Source organism: Phacochoerus africanus, chromosome 7, assembly GCF_016906955.1.
Source record: "Phacochoerus africanus isolate WHEZ1 chromosome 7, ROS_Pafr_v1, whole genome shotgun sequence".
NCBI classification, from domain to species: Eukaryota; Metazoa; Chordata; class Mammalia; order Artiodactyla; family Suidae; genus Phacochoerus; species Phacochoerus africanus.
Window position 1 is genome coordinate 104,191,224 of NC_062550.1, and position 16,579 is coordinate 104,207,802.

At 36.6% G+C, this 16,579-nt stretch overlaps 1 long non-coding RNA gene across 5 annotated transcripts in view; it reads left to right on the forward strand.

Moving 5' to 3' along the window:
* LOC125131580 (uncharacterized) overlaps nt 1-16,579 on the forward strand; it is a 76,691-nt gene that overhangs the window by 15,604 nt on the left and 44,508 nt on the right. Inside the window, exons 4-7 of one of the 5 annotated variants that reach the window (XR_007135977.1) lie at nt 89-241; nt 2,412-2,524; nt 10,581-10,740; nt 11,338-11,710. This is a non-coding gene — a long non-coding RNA (uncharacterized LOC125131580). Of the gene's footprint in view, nt 1-88; nt 242-2,411; nt 2,525-2,960; nt 3,097-10,580; nt 11,711-16,579 lie in introns of those variants that run through there. The other 4 variants (XR_007135978.1, XR_007135979.1, XR_007135981.1 and 1 more) reach the window with 4 other exon arrangements.

The window sequence follows — 16,579 nt, forward strand, 5'->3', positions numbered from 1 at the left end:
ATATGGGGGTGAGAAAAGAAATCAGCGTCCGTGGGTAACCAAGGAAATATAAACCACCTCAGGACGTGTGTCTTTCTCTGTTTTATAGATACTCCTCTTAAAAGTGGAAAATGGCACGGAAATGGGTTGGCATTGATGACTAACTGTTGTTGGCAGACATCACCTCTCACAGCTTTTCGCCTTGTCAAAGGATGCCTCGATTCCGAGGGAGTTCTGTAAGAGCAAAGCAAACGACCTATAGGTAAGAAAGATTGACTATGGAAAATAGCTTTTATTCATGTGTTGAAATATGAGCCCTTCTTTTCAGCTGTTCTCAAGACTCATCCTTGGGACACCTCATTAGCTAAAAAGAAAAGCTTTGAATAGTTGAAGCAGGATAGGGTAATGAAGTAGATCTTTTTAATGTAATTGGAATATTCTATGAGATTACCAAAGTTTTCAAGATACACTGGGTAAAACTCAGGGGTAAAATTTTTATGCTTTCTTTCAGATTTGGTATGTATTATTCAACAAAGTAGTTAAGACCTATTCTATCAAGTCCTATTTTGAAGTGTTTAATTATTTAATCATCTACTTATTTTATGAACTGACTGTATTTTCTACCTTTTATGAACAAAAAATAACAGCATACGCTAGCCAGACTGCTTGGTTTTGGCAATAGATAAGTTTTTCTTTACTTAGATGTAAGAAAAATTTGATCATTGGAGCTAGTAAAATTATTAGAGTTTGATACATGTATGTACACACATTTAATAAGGAAATACTTCTGGATAAATAAATGATTTATGATCTGAGCTGTATGTTACATTATATTATTAAAAAATAAGTAATGAGAAATAGCACATGGATTTATCATTTTGTTTTATAAATTATAAAATATATGAATTAATCTTTTGGGGGGGCACACGTGTGGCATATGGAGGTTCCCAGGCTAGGGGTCGAATCTGAGCTGCAGCTGCCGGCCTACACCACAGCCACAGCAACGCAGGATCCACGCTGTGTCTGCAACCTACACCACAGCTCACAGGAACAGCAGATCCTTAACCCACTGAGCGAGGCTATGGATTGAACCTACATCCTCATGGATACTAGTTGGATTCATTACAGCTGAGCCACAGTGGCAACTCCTAATCTTGTCTTAAGAGGATGCTGTTTTACATATTCTGTTTTTCTCACTGTTTTTTAATAATACTTTTCAAAATGAGTATTAACATGCTTGAGTAGAAAAATGAAGTTAGACCATTCTTGTCAGAAAATATTTTTTATGATGGCTTTTCAGTTTAACCATGAGAACTGACTTTACCAATTAAATTGTGTGGTGATTAAATTTAGCTAAATCTGCCCCTCCAAAGTTTTTATAAAGTCTGCAGGCACATGGCAAGATAAAAAACATATTATCAAAAATATGATATTGGTAACCAAGTCTTGAAATTGAGAATATTTTTATTTCCCAAACCTTTCGGAGTATATTGAGAAGTTTTAAATTTAGTAGGTAAGAGAACAGACTAGAGCAAGATGACCTGAATTCACATCCTGATAACAGCACTTTTTATCCGAGAGCTATTAGGCAGCAACTTGCCCTCTCTGTGCTTCAGCGTTCATCTTGAAAATGGGGTATCAATAGCAGGCCTAGTCAAAAGGCTGGGATGAAGATTGGAAGGTTAACACTTGGGTTAAACTGTATGAAATTTCTGTGTTCAACCACGTTTGACCTATAAAGATAGCAATTTCCTATGGTTCCTGATATAGTTAGGAATATAATTAGTATTCCCAACATGCTTCCCAGAAATGAAGAAATTAAAGGATTTTGACCACAAAGTAGCAAACCCTTTCGCAAGTCAGTGACTTTCAAATTCTTTGCTTTTGACATGATTGAAAGAGGGTCTAATTAATCTATGAACAAATATGTTATTAATCATTTTTGATGCTAGATTTCTGTTATTTTTTACTTATAAAAAGAATTCAAATAATTGAGTGCTACTTTTATCAAATACTACTATCATTCCTATCAAAAATTTATGAAAGCATAGTTTTGACCCATACAAATATAAAAATTAAAACTAGCAATAGAATTGATTTGGAACTCATTGCTTCCTAAGGAAAAGAAATGTAAGAAAGAGTCTAACACTAAGAAATATTAAGATATATTCATCTCTGTATACAGTAACATTTTAAAGTAATTTCATGTCATTAAAAACTCATTTCTAATGAATTATTATATACTTGTAATAAAAGTTTACTTGTAGTTATTGTGTTTTGATGAATTGCAGATCATATTAAAACAACTGGGTCCAGAAAAAATTTATGGTAAATCTATGTTATAGGAAATTCATAATAAAAAATAGGATATTTTTAATAAATTGCGTTGAATTTATGTCCATAATCCAGTTTTCTTACCTCTGAACACACAGGCATAAATCAGTGAGTTTGCTGCACGAGAGGACCTTCATCTGGGACGTCAGACACCCCTGTCGACTTCCAGTTTCTGGAGGTGGCATTTCTTGAGGCCCTCCCTCGTGGACTGGTAAGCGCCACTTCTTCACTCTTAAGGGAGGGAAGTGAAAACCCAGGGTTTCCTCCCTGTGTCAATAATCCACAACTTGAACACGTGCCGACGTTTCTGATTTCCTGGGATTCTGCTTAAGTGGCCTTGGGGTTAGGATACTCTAGGACAGTGATCAGAATGAGACCCCACTCTCAGGGAGCTCCCAGCCTCAGTTATTTTCAGCATTCTTTATAGTGCAGAGACTCCGTGCTCCTTTTCTCCCAGCCTTGGATTTTCATTGTTGAACTTAAGACATCGTAAGAAAATGGCTGCTCGGCACACATACACAGACTGAAGCACACACTTTAAAAACTATCGTGAAATGATTATAAAACCCACAAAAGACATCCTCAGATCCAGGGGGCTGCTGACCCCCAATTCAGGCTCTGTAATCAGTATGCTTTCCAACTTTTAGACAAGTGCCGTCTAAATCCAAGATCGCCTGTGAACTGGAGATTACATCAGTCTGCGCAGAAGACGCCTGTAACACTGTTCATAAAACAAATTCACTGAGATGAAATGGGAAATTTTTGAATTTAAGAAAATCAAAGTAGATATGGCCATTTATAAATTATCTGCCATTTTATTTAGAAATTTTAGGGCAAATCATGATGAAAATTAAGTTTATTTCAATCAGCTTTGTAGGTTACAATTCAGAACAACTTTAAGTACTTTAATATCAATCAATTCTTTGAAATTTTATTACAGAATAAACTTGCCAAAACTGAAAGGGAAGAAAAAGAATATATATAGAAATATAATTGTCCCAATTAAGTTATATTCTTATAGGGAATTCAACAATATGGATGGAAAGACTATTGCCTCAGTATCCGGATATTTTCCAAAAATAATTATCTAACAACATTGCTTTTTTTTTTTCTTTCTGCTTGTTTTTGGTCACATTCTCCAATTTATCACTGACCTAATTAACATCACTACAGGTCTGATAATAGACTTCAGGTATATGAAAACAAATGAGTTTTAGCAATACATTGAAGTCCTCCATAATGCAGATGTAACAGAGTATCAGTGTATTCAGCCCAGGAGGGATTCTTAAGAATGAAAACCTAGAGAACAGTTTAGGAATACATAAAGAAACCTAGAGAACTCCCAAGGGAATGCTCACTAATCTTGCAGTTTTCAGTTTATACCACATTAACCTCTCCGGGTGCCATGATGTAAAACTGATTCTGGTCCTACACATGGAAAGACAGCAAATTCTGGAGTTGATGTGTGACTTTTCCTCCATATCTAGACCAATAACTAAATATAGAAACCATCCAAGGCAAGGCATCTATTTCTTAATTAGTTCTACATGTCATGTTCTCAATGATAACACCATCTGACTTTTTCAGCGGTCAATCTTTAGGTAAATTCAACATCGGTTAACAAATCTGAGAACCTGGTAGTAAACAGAGAAATGTCTGCTCCAATTACATACCCGGTAGTCTAAGAGCTATACATCTTGTCTACTGGCTGGACCCTTGAGTCAACATTAGATATGACGAATGCACATTCTTAACACTTGGGTATCTTACTTCTCCAAAGCAAATTAGAAAGAGAACTGAAAGCTTCATCTGAGAACTTGTGCATTCATTCCACAATTTTTTTTTAAACTTCCCATGTACTCAGCACTACACTGATAAGTTAAATTGTTTTCTCATAACTGAATAACAGTAAGAGAAGAAGTAGAAAAGCAACCATAATAAAGCCACGCATGAAACTGACAGTCATAAAAATGATGCTGAAGTGTTCAAAGAAGGGTTGAATAATGCTTGATACTTTATGTTAAGGAAAGCAAGCAGGTAAGTGTGTTTATTTTAGTAAAAGGTTTTTCATTTTAATAGGATTGTAACTTGAAATACATGCTATTATTATTAAAGGTTATTCTTGATACTTAAATATTCTTATCTGAAATTCATTTATGGACTATAATTCATAACAGCAGCAGGTGTATGACAATAATAACAGGCAGTGCCTTACTGTCTCTTTAGAAACTTTTAGAATGTATTCTTATAAAATTAGTCATCTCCAAAGGCCAGTGTAGCAATTCAATAGAGTCGAGATTAATTATGATTACATTATGTCTCAGAAAATGGACACTGTGAAATAAGGCACAGCTAGGTTCCCTGGAGAGACCACAGTGGTTATTTTCAATTGGCGATTTCTATTAGATAGAGAAATAGCACAGAGAAGCTTTGAAAATTTAATAGTCTCTGTCCTCCCTAGAGGACTGAAAGGGTAGATTGAAATGAAATGTTATGACGGATTTCAAAATAGAGTATCGTGAATTATGTACACAAATGAGTATTAGTGGTCATTCAGAAAAACAATCAAGCATTGCTCATGTTAAACCTACTGTTTAGAATAGCATGGGTTCATAAGTTCAAGCGCTTCATAAAATACTGCTGTGGATGAGGAAACATCTGAATCAGAATTGAAAATACATACCTCAGGTCTACAGCGTTGTATATTTTTCAATCTGAGTTGCATACGCATTCGTCTATTTTGTGATCATATGAAATTACAGGTTCCCAAAATACACATGCTCACCTCCCATCAAATTATTAATAGCCCAGTGAAATTCACTTTGGCTAAAAACCAAAACTGGCCATCTCCTGTCTGATCTTTTTGTTCTTTCTTCGCTGTATAATAATATATCCATCGTTGTAACCTAACCACACACGACAGTACGAATCATTAACAAAAGCAGCTATGCATGAGCATCCATGTATTTTGAAATGTAATGCTGACAATTGCTTGTGAGCAAATGTGTCATATTGTACTGGCCCCTTACTGATTTCCAGGCTTTTCCCAGAAATGGCAGTTTTGACTTAATAATCCTACATTGTCGCTGTTGTGTTTCTATAAAAGCATTCTCTTAACTGTTCTTAGCACTCTATTATATGTAATTCAAGTTATAAGCACAAATGAAACCAAAATAGAAATTATACTGGATGTTTGATTCATCCATTTGTAAAGCAATTGAATAAAATCAAACCTGCCATCTGTTCTATATATTCAAAACCCATGTGTTTGTAACATGGCCCTTTGTGGCCTTTTGATAGCTGTGATTTCCAGAGGAAATATATTAAGATAAAATTTTTAACTTTACTTCTCAAAATATTTTGGGTCCTCAGCAATTGTATGAATTTACATTTCTTGATCTGTGTCAGTTTTTCTTTCCACTCCTTATTTTGTCTTATGAATCATAGAGGTGTAAGGAAAATAGCTTTTAGCTTACTTTCTTGAATGCTGAAAAGAAGTTAAAGAAAAATCTGTTTTTCTGGGCACTATCACCAAAATCTAAAAAGAATGAGTTTTTAGGTCTATTACAATTAGGGAAAATAGAGCTTTTTTTAGCATTAACGTTGTGTAAAATCACCAGATGGCATCTCCTAGTCCCTGTGGAAGATTTCTGTTCTCTTGGTAGACAAAACATTTAAAAGAACAAAAAAAATTTTTTTCCATACCAAAAAGGAAGTGTTTTCAAGTACTCACTGCTTATTTTTGTACTGTACTTCTTTCACTTAGTCTCTTGCTTCCCTTCTTTGCTGATTTAAAAAAATATTTATCGCCTATGTAAATTGTAAGGCTTACAGGCAAGAAAATCTCTCGAATCAACCACTGACATTCTTTTCTTGGTATCTTTCTCCGAGGACATCGAGTCCAGGGTGAATGTCAAGTGTCTTACTAAAGCTCATAATATGCTAACGGTATTTCTGATACAAAGCTGAGCTTGGCTACAAGAGGCAGGGCCCAAAAAGCCAAATGAACTGGGCAGTGTCTAAACCGAGCTCTCTGATCATTCTCCTTTCCCTCTGAGGACCTCAAGCTGTGGTTTACACACAGTTTTCTTGTGGGATGTGCTGTGACATAGCAAGTGGAATTTAACATATCGCTTGCCTTGGGGCTTTGTTGACTCTCCTAAATGGAGGAGCAGCAGGACATAAAGAAAGAATTTTGGAAAAGCAAACCATCTAGGGCTGTTTTCCAAGCCCTCTTCTGAAGAAAAATACTGTTATGGTCAAATATATTGTAGCACTAACTGATTAAACCAAGATAATCGGTTCTGTTTGTCTTCTTATTCGAGAGGGCTCAGGACGCCTCTTCTTCTAATGTGTGGTCAATATCTCAAAAGGAAATATGGGTAAAAGCAGTATAAACAATTATTCCCCCCCCCCCGCGTGTATTTTATTGATTTCTTATCAAGATTTCTCGTCTAACAAATATACTTTGGGAAAAGCCGGCCAGGAGGAAGGTAATATTAATGTGATAAGGGAGCAAAGTCAATGTAAAAATTTCAGCAGTGCTATTAATGATGCCATTTTTGTGTGAAGTTTGATGTTAATGAATGAACAAATTTGGAATATTTTTCTCTTCCAACTTCTGTTGGAGTAAAGATTTCCCCTGTACCCTGAAAGTAGTGTGTTCCTTTGAACACTTTGGTAAGCAGAAATGGAGTAGAGAAGCAATTATTGTAGGGCACCCAAAATAAATTGAGAAAAAGCACAGATGCTCACAGATGCAAGTCAAAGCTACGGGGACTTGATGCTAAGATGCTGAGTGTAGTTGCCCAGGAAAGAGCTTGGAGGGGCCCTCTCGCTGCTGAGGGGTGCGCGCTGCCTCTGTAAATGGCTCCCTGCAAAACAAATGCCAAATACTGTTGTTGCTTTCTGCCTTTTCCTCCTAAAAGGAAACATCCTCTTAAGATTTCTTTCAGTTAACAAAATAGGTACAAATATAAGGCCTTTTGTAAAAGCACAGTGGTATAAAGAACTTTAAAAAACCCAGGGAGGGGCTCCCCATGTGGCTCAGCATTAACAAACTGGACTAGTATCCAGGGGGATGCGGGTTCGATCCCTGGCCTCACTCAGTGGGTCAAGGATCTGGCCTTGCGCTGAGCTGTGGTGTAGGTTACAGAGGCAGCTCGGATCCTGCGTTGCTGTGGCTGTTGTGTAGGCCGGCGGCTACAGCTCCAGTTAGACCCCTAGCCTGGGAACCTCCGTAAGCCCTGGGTGGGGTGGCCTTAAAAAGACCAAAAAGAAAGAAAGAAAAAAAGATATGGAAACAAAAAAGTGAAAAATACAGTTGAAGTCACCTGGCTTCCTCTTCCCCAATCTTAATCAGATCTATCTCTTTCCAGAAATAACTGTTAGCCTAAATTTGGAATTTATTATTACCATGCATATTTTAAAGTTATTATTACATAAGAAAGTATCAATAAATTATGTATTATTTATTTTCCTCCTGTAGAAAACTTATACATACATTGCATGGGATGCAACTTTTTTTTTTTAAGTTTATGTTTTGGTTTTTAAAAAAAGGGAAGTGCATTTCTGTTAAATGTTTTACTTATTTTTTTTCTTTAAGCATGTAAAGAGTTAATTGATTTGTGGAACAGCTAATTCATTTACATGGCTCCAAAGTCAATAATCGTAAAAACCTATAGAGTTGAAAATCTCCCTCCCACCTCTGTACCTATAGCTACTCAGTTTCCACCCACCTCAGTCCCCTAAAATAGGTACCCATGGTTACTGGGTTTTTATGTATCTTTTGAGAAGTGTTTTATAGGCATAAATACATGTTATCATGCTATGCATTATTTTGTACATTGCTTCTTAACTTAATAATATATTGATTATCTTTTCATATCAGTGCATAAAGAGCACCCTTATCCTTTCTGAGTGTAGCATCATGTTTTAGTTTATAAAGGAACCTCCAGTTATTTAACTACTGTTCTATTGATGTATTTAGATTGTCTCTATTTTTAGCAATTACAAATAATGCAGCAAAAAATATGCAGCAATACATAATACAGTATATTGCACATGTGAATTATATCAGTTATTTATTTCAACAGGATAAATTAGCAGCCTACCTTGAGAAATACTTATTATCTCACATTTTCTGTGGGCCCAGAATACAGACAGAGCTTATGTAGATTCTCCTGCCTCAATGAGTCTCACAAGACTGTAATCAGAGATTGGCCAGGTCTGTGTCCTCATCTGAATGCTTGACTGGGGAAAGATCTACTTTCAAAGTTGCTTACCTGGCTTTTGTCCAGATTCAGTTCCTTAGAGACTTTTGGCTGGAGGCCTTCCTTTATTTGGCAGTTGAGCCTCTCCATAGGGCAGCAAACAGCAGGGCAGTTTGCTTCTTGCAGAGCAAGGGCTCTAGGAGAGAGCGAATGCAGTCTAAGTAAAGAGCCACAAAGAAAAGTAAAATAATGGGTGAACGTGTATGTGTGTGCACATGCGTGTGCATGTGTGTGTGTGCGTGTGTGCTCATGGAGACAGAGGCTGCCAGGGGAGGGGAAAGTAGGAGAAAGCAGTTGAGCCACAGATGTATGAAAGAGGCGAACACTCAAACGGCCAATACATGTCTTCTAGAAAACATTGCAAGACAATAACAACCAGAACTGACCCTGGGAAGAATTTTGGCATCCCCAAATATAGGTAAATGCAGGGGCTTACAGTAAGGAAGTATGGAAAAGTGGGGACCGTCTAGCCCTAATAAGGCTTGAAATTGACCTGCCAAAGCCAACCTCCAAGGCAAGGCCCCAACCACTAACTCTTGGGAGTGGACTTCAATCCAGGTTTAGGTAACAGAGGGAAGGAAAGGAGGTGTCCAGGTAAAAGTTACTAGAGCAAACAACAGAAGAGAGGTCTCTATGGAATTAGAGAACCAACCTAAATCAAAGCTTATTCAAAAGTTCAGGAAAACTGGGAGTTCCTGCTGTGGCACAGTGGGTTAAGGAACCAGTATTGCTGCAGCTGTGGCATAGGTCACAGGTGCAAATCAGATTCTGCCCCTGACCCAGGAACCTCCATATGCCACAGATGCAGCTATAAAGGAAGAGAAAAATTCAGGAAAACTAATTTCACACAAAAATGAGATGGAGAACTAATAAATTTGAATCCCATACGTAAAAAGAAAATAAGGAGCATAAAAACATACATACAATCCAAAGACCCCAGCAAAGACATGATAGATCAATTGATAGAGAAGAGAGAAATATCAAAACCGTATCTATTTCAAAATAAGCTAAATATATCAAGAAAAATCATAAAAATAAACTAATAAAAATACAGCATAAAATCACAGTTACGGTACAGTGGGATGTGGTGCAGTGAGATCCACGGCATCTCTGGAGCCTTGGGATGCAGGTTCGATTCCTGGCTTGCAAAGTGGGTTAGGGATCTGGCTATGCAGCAACAATATGATCGAACAAAAACAAAAAACAAAAAACCACCCGAATGATTTTAGTTTGTAAATGCTCTTATAACTATTTTGCTCCTTTAGCTGCTAGATTTCCATTGAGGCATGTGCCTAGATGTGGAGGCTCCACGAAGGTGTGTGCACATCCTCAAATTTGCTAATATCGCCAAGTTGCTGTCTCACATCGTTGTGCTAGTTGACATTCACACCAATGTCTTAGGAGAATCAACGACTCTGTTTATGTTACATTTCTATTGTCAGCCTATTTCAGTTTTTCTAATCGATTGGGTGTGAAATTGCATCGAAACATTATTTAAAATTTTATCTCTATGATTACTAATGAGGTTTGGCATTTTTAATGTAATTTTTATCAAATTTTCTCTGAATCACCTGCTCACATCCTCTAGTATCTTCTGGGTTAGTTTTGTTTTTTATTTTTATTGATGCCTAACAATTCTTCTATCTATTCTGAAAAACAGTACTCTATTATATTCATTTAAAGTAACTTTTTTTTTTAAGTTTAAGATGTCTTTCTAGTTTTCAATGTCTCTTTTGTAATTTTCACATAGTCTATATTTCAGTAAGTTTTCATACATGGTTTCTGGTATAATGTTTTTGTCCCTTTTTTCTCTCCTACCCCAGTGGGGAAAAAAAATCCTATATATTCTTTAGCATTTTATAAAGTTTAGCTTTTCCGTTAGAGCCTTTCATCCACGTGGAACAGATTTTAGGGGTGATGTAAGATATAGTTCTAATGATTTATGTCTGTCTTATCAATAACCACACTGAAACCAGTTTTCGCCAATACAAACAGAGTTGCAGCTGGCCCCCTGTGCACATGAGCACAGACTTCTCAGTGATAGCACCCAGAAGTGCAGGGACTGGGGTACAGAGGATGCATATTTTCGTATCCACTCACTGGTGCAAAATTATTCTCCTAATGGGATTTTCAGATGGACGCTATCGCTAATAAGGTATGAACTCTACTTCCCTGTGGGCGGCATCAAACATTAATTTGGACCATTCTGATGAATGTTCGTTGTTCTATCAGGAGTCATGTGACAAGGATTTATTTTTGTTCGCTTCAGTTTGTTTACTTGAAATATATTCCACAATTATGTGCTCCAAATGGATGGTCTGTTTTCCGAGTTTGCCTGATTTGTGAATCCCCGCTTATTTTTTCAGAGTGATAAGTAAATATTCCCAAACAATGTAAGAAACAGTGATGGCTTCCCCACATTGTTGCCTTGCACGTCAGACACTGTTTTAAAGATGGTCAAGGAAAATGAATATACAATTATTTGTTTGAATGTTCTTATCCCTATGCTTTCAATATTCGTACTGCTACTATCAGCGTATATCTACATGAGCACTTGACAATTTTAAAGAATTCTAACATGCGTTTCAACGAGAATTTAAAACTCAGAGTGTATCAACCTTAATGTTAGCATGAATAAAAGTGGGAACGTGTTCTTTTGTGTGCCAATGAGTCACTTCCAGTTTTTTAGCTACCTATTATGTTTCATCGGAAATGTTTGCATATTTATATCAACTTTCTGTTTACCCCTTAGATTATTCATGCCTGAGTGGAGTGTCAGCTGCAGAAATAGGAGGTTTAATGAGTTTCAAGGGGATACCTCATTCCAAGAACAAAAACTGGGAAAGAAATAAAACACAAGTGCCTGCATACTAATGTGGCCCCTCGTTAGAACCAGTCTCAGAGCACAAGATGATAGATGGTCCCTGCACGACATACATCTCTTTTCGGGAGGCTTTTACTTCCAATTCGACTTTGTATAAATTAATCTCCTACAGACACCACACTAATTCTAAATATATAAGCGACACATACCCAGAGGTCAAGGTTACTGTGACTCTACCCCGAAGACTGTATTTCTCTGCATCTGCACAGGTTTTATTTTTACAGACTACTGCTTTGTTTTGCTGCCTTTTTTTCCTTTTTTTTTTTTAATGAACCATTGTTTATAATGGAAATGATTGCCATAAAAATAAACATTTAACTTATTAGCATTCTACATGTTCTTTTTCTTTGAAAGAGAGCCTTAATTTACGTTGGCAAAGATAATGCATCATAAAGCACCTTTTTTTTTTTTTTTACATATTTAACATACACTATGCAGTGCTAGTCTATTGGGACAGCAAGCCAAGTTAATTTAAAAGAGTGAAAGTTAAGGTTGATCTATGAAGCACATAAAAAATGGAGAACTAAGACAATTGTTCGTACTCTTCAGGTTAAAGATCCCAACATACATAAGTAAAAAGAGAAAGATTTTGGCTCTATGTAATTTAGATGCATTATTTTATGTGTATTTTATATTCTCTGTGTCTGTGCATGCGCATGTGCAAACACAGCAAAATACATGAAATTATAATCTTGGTATTCTAATGTTCATGAAAAATTTGATCTTAAATTGTACAGTGAAAATTAAACAAAAAAACTTCCGGGGAGTTCCCTGGAATCCAACTAGTATCCACGAGAATACAGATTCGATCCCTGGCTTCCCTCAGTGGGTTAAGGGTCTGGCATTGCTATGAGCTGTGGTGTAGGTCACAGACACAGCTTGGGTCTGGCATTGCAGTGGCTGAGGTGTAGACCTACAGCTACAGCTCTGATTGGGCCTCTAGCCTGGGAACCTCCATGTGCCTCAGGTGCAGCCCTGAAAAAAAAATTAAAAAGACTTCCAAAGATCCCTACTTTCTTAAGCCAGGTGAAAATTTTGAAGCAATATTATCCAGTGGTACTTAGAAGGAATTCATTAACCTATCCTAAACATAGAGGGAAATATTATTTGATTTAGTTTGATTGCTTTGAACTGTTTTCAGCACTTTAAGTTAGATATCTCTAAATTTCCCAGTTTCCTATGATTTCAGAGAGAATAAATTTCACTCATTAAAGCAGGAAGGTACTGATTCCTGCACACATTAAAAAAAAATTCTGAATTGTTGCTTAGGTGAAAATAAGGAAGAAGATCGGTAACAAGAAGAAATAGAAATGAACATTAGTGACTAATCTGTGTAAAACGCTTTAAACATGTATCGGTGTTTCATGACCATCGATGCTGTCGCTTGTAATTCACTCATTTATTTCATTAAAAAGGAAAAAAAAAAAACTATTCTCCCTTTTAGGCAAATGACCTGAGGAAAGTTAGTGATTACTGAGTTTGCATGGTTGGTGTCCAGGTCAGGATAAAAATTGGATTTGAACTTTATAGTCTGTATGACTATAAAGTCAATATCCTATCCAGCACACCCTGTAACAAGGAGAAGTAAGCAGGGAATATTTCCTAAGGGTGGCAAGATGTGCAAATATGTCCAGTAAGAGGACATGTGTGCTCTTAGTGCTCTTCTGTGTTGTGGAGAAGGGATGAATGTGGGCCAATGCTATTTGCCTAAGGAACACAACTGCTTGGAGAATGCAAAAGCATTAGGTACTACTACTAATGATCCCTGTCGTGATATAGAATTTGCAAAGATATGCTATATTTTAAATGATTTAGATACCATTTATTGAGGACTAATTTCTGCCAGTCATAGTTCTGTCATCACATTTCATCTCTTCAACAACCAGTGAAGGGAATATTATTAACCAATCTTTTTTTAAAATAAGTCGTATTGGCAAATAGCTGACTTAGAAAGTTGTATTGGTTTCAGGTGTACAGCAAAGTAGATCAGTTATCCATATACATATATCCATTCCTTTACGGATTATTTTCCCATATAGATTACTACACAGTGTCGAGTAGATTTCCCTGTGCCATACCGTAGGTCCTTGTTACCTGTCTATTTTATATATACTAGTGTATATGTGTCAATTCCAACCCTCAAACTTATGCCTCTGCCTCCATATTTCCTCTTGGGTAACCGTAAGGTTGGTTTCAGAATCTTTGAGTCCATTTCTATTTTGTGCATTCTTTTGTATCATTTTTATTAGAGTCCACATATTAGGGTTCTCATGATATTTTTCTTTCTCTGACTTACTTTGCTAAGTATGAGAATTTCTAGGTCCATCCATATTGCTACCAGTGATATCAGTTCATTCTTTTTCATGAATAAGCAATATTCCATTGTTCCTCTGTTGACGGACATTTATGTTGCTTCCATGTCTTGGCTGTTGTAAATAGTGTGGTAATGAAATTGGTGTGCATGTGTCACTTCAAAATATGGTTTTCTCTAGATATAAGCTCAGGAATGAGATTGCTAGATCCCATGGTAGTTCTATATACAGTTTTTTAAGGAAGCTCCATACTGTTCTCTGTAGTTAGTTGCACCAGCTTACATTCCCAACAACAACAGATTAGGAGAAGATCAGGAACAAGGATGTCCACTCTTACCACTTTTATTCCACATAGTTTTGGAAGTCCTAGCCATAGTAATCAGAGAAGGAAAGGAAATCATATTGGAAAGAAAGAAGTATAGCTGTCATTGTTTGCAGAGAGCATGATACTATACATACAAACTCCTAAATATACTACCAGAAAACTACTAGAGCTCATCAATACATTTGATAAAGTTGCAGGATACAAAACTAATACACAGAAATCTCTTGCATTCCTACACACTAGCAATGAAAGATCAGAAAGAGAAATTAAGGAACAATCCCATCACATCAAAGAGGACAAAATACCTAGGAATAAAGCCACCTAAAGAGGCCAAAGACCTGTACTCTGAGAACTGTAAGACACTGATGAAGGAGATTGATGACACAAACCGATGGAAAGATATACCATGCTCTTGGATTGGAAGAATCAACTTTGTAAAAATGGCTATACTGCCCAAGGCAATCTCAACACAATCCCTATCAAACCACCAATGGCATTTTTCACAGAAGTAGAACACAAATTTTTAAAATTTATATGGAAACACGAAAGACCTCAGATAGCTGAAGCAATCTTGAGAAAGAAAAACAGAGCTGGAGGAATCAGGCTCCCTGGCTTCAGGATATACTACAAAGCTGCAGTCATCAAGAACAGAAATGGCACAAAAACAGAAAAACGGATCACTGAAACAGGATAGAAAGCCCACATACCTACTGTCAACTAATCTAAAAAGAAGGCAAGAATATGCAATGGAGAAAAGACAACCCCTTCAATAAGTGGTGCTGGGAAAACTGGACAGCTCCATGTAAAAGAATGAAATTAGAACACTCTTTCACACCACACTCAAAAATAAAATGGATTGAAGACCTAAATGTAAGATCAGAGACTCTAAAACTCTTTGAGGAAAACAGAGGCAAAACATTCTTTGACATAAATCACAGTATCTTTTTTGGATCCACCCCTAGAGTACTGAAAATAAAAACAAATATAAACAAATGAGACCAAATTATTAATCTTCATACAAGAGGATACTGAGCTTCAAAGACTGATCAATATCATAGAGCCCTTCAGGGATTTATCAGAATTGAATCTAAGGTCTCCAAACTTCTATTCATCTAAACTCATACTCTTTCCACTACTCCAAACCACCTGCTCAGTGCACCAAATAGAGCCCGACAGTGATTCCAAGTTAGAGAAATGGAACAATCGTTGTGGTTGTTCATACTTTCAAAATTCCCTTTGTATGCAGAGTAACCCAACTACTTGGATTCCCAAGCATCCCCATCATTATCTCCATCCTTTTTTCACTTCGCGCAAAGAAATAAGTAAAAAACAAAACAAAACAAACCATCTCACCATCAAAATTTTTCCACTTAGATGAGGAAGTAATGAAGAACACTTCTTAAACTTCCTTAAATGTGAGGGCAGTAAATGCTGCAGTGCTTGCCGTCATCACTTAGGAAGGTCGTCTGTCCTTAGGGTTGAACACTGTTGCTCCAGAGTTCTAAACTCCAGAAGGTCAGTTCTAGTCCTAGAAATTATTTTCTTCAGTGATGGCATCAGAAATCTGATTTTCCATGAGTCATTTAGGATGACTGATTATGCTTCAAAAAAAGTGCCCAAAACAAATTTAGATAACGAAAATGCATTAGTTCATGTAAATTAAGAGTTTGATCACAGTTCTGGCTCCATTTTTCCAAGGTTTTGTGCCAATGTTGGCTTGCTTTGGGTTAGCCAACTTTCTGCAGCCACTGTGAGCCTCCCATCTCACACTGTCCCCTCCACAGTAAGAGAGCCCTACTCTTTCCACAAATGTCAAATACAAGCCCCTCAAGCTTTTAGATTTGGTCACCTAGAGGTTCATGCCTACCATTTAAAATGGTTTTTATACCAGGAAAAATGGTAAAAAGTGCCCCCACTGATTTAGTCCAATTTGATGATCTGGGACTGGGTTCAGTCTTCAACAGTCTGCATGGCAGCTTCAGAGTGAGAAAAGAGAATGAATTGGCAGCTGGAGATGACAAAATCAGTGTCTCCTGCAGCCTGCCTTATAGGGTGGCTGAAGAGTGACAAATTATATGTGTAATGCACCCAGCAAACCTTCAGATACATAGTAAAAGATATGTAAATGCTAGATCATATTATTCTTCTAATGCTTTTACTTAATTTTTATTTGTCGGCAATCAAAAATATGGAAAGCAAAATTACATATAGTATCTTAGAGATAATCGCTCTAGGATATAGTTCTATATAGCTGAATTAGACTGTTATTTTTTGTGTTAAATTTGACCTTAAAAGAGGACCAAATCATATGTTTTGATTTAAACAATGCTTTGCTCTCATCCTCTCTCATTTGTTTTCATGAAAAATATTTATAAATTAAATTAATCATTAAGTGACAGCTGATTTGGCAATAAAAAGCACAGTTGAGTAATTTCATTAACTAGTCTGTTGGTTCTCATGCTGCATGTGTTCG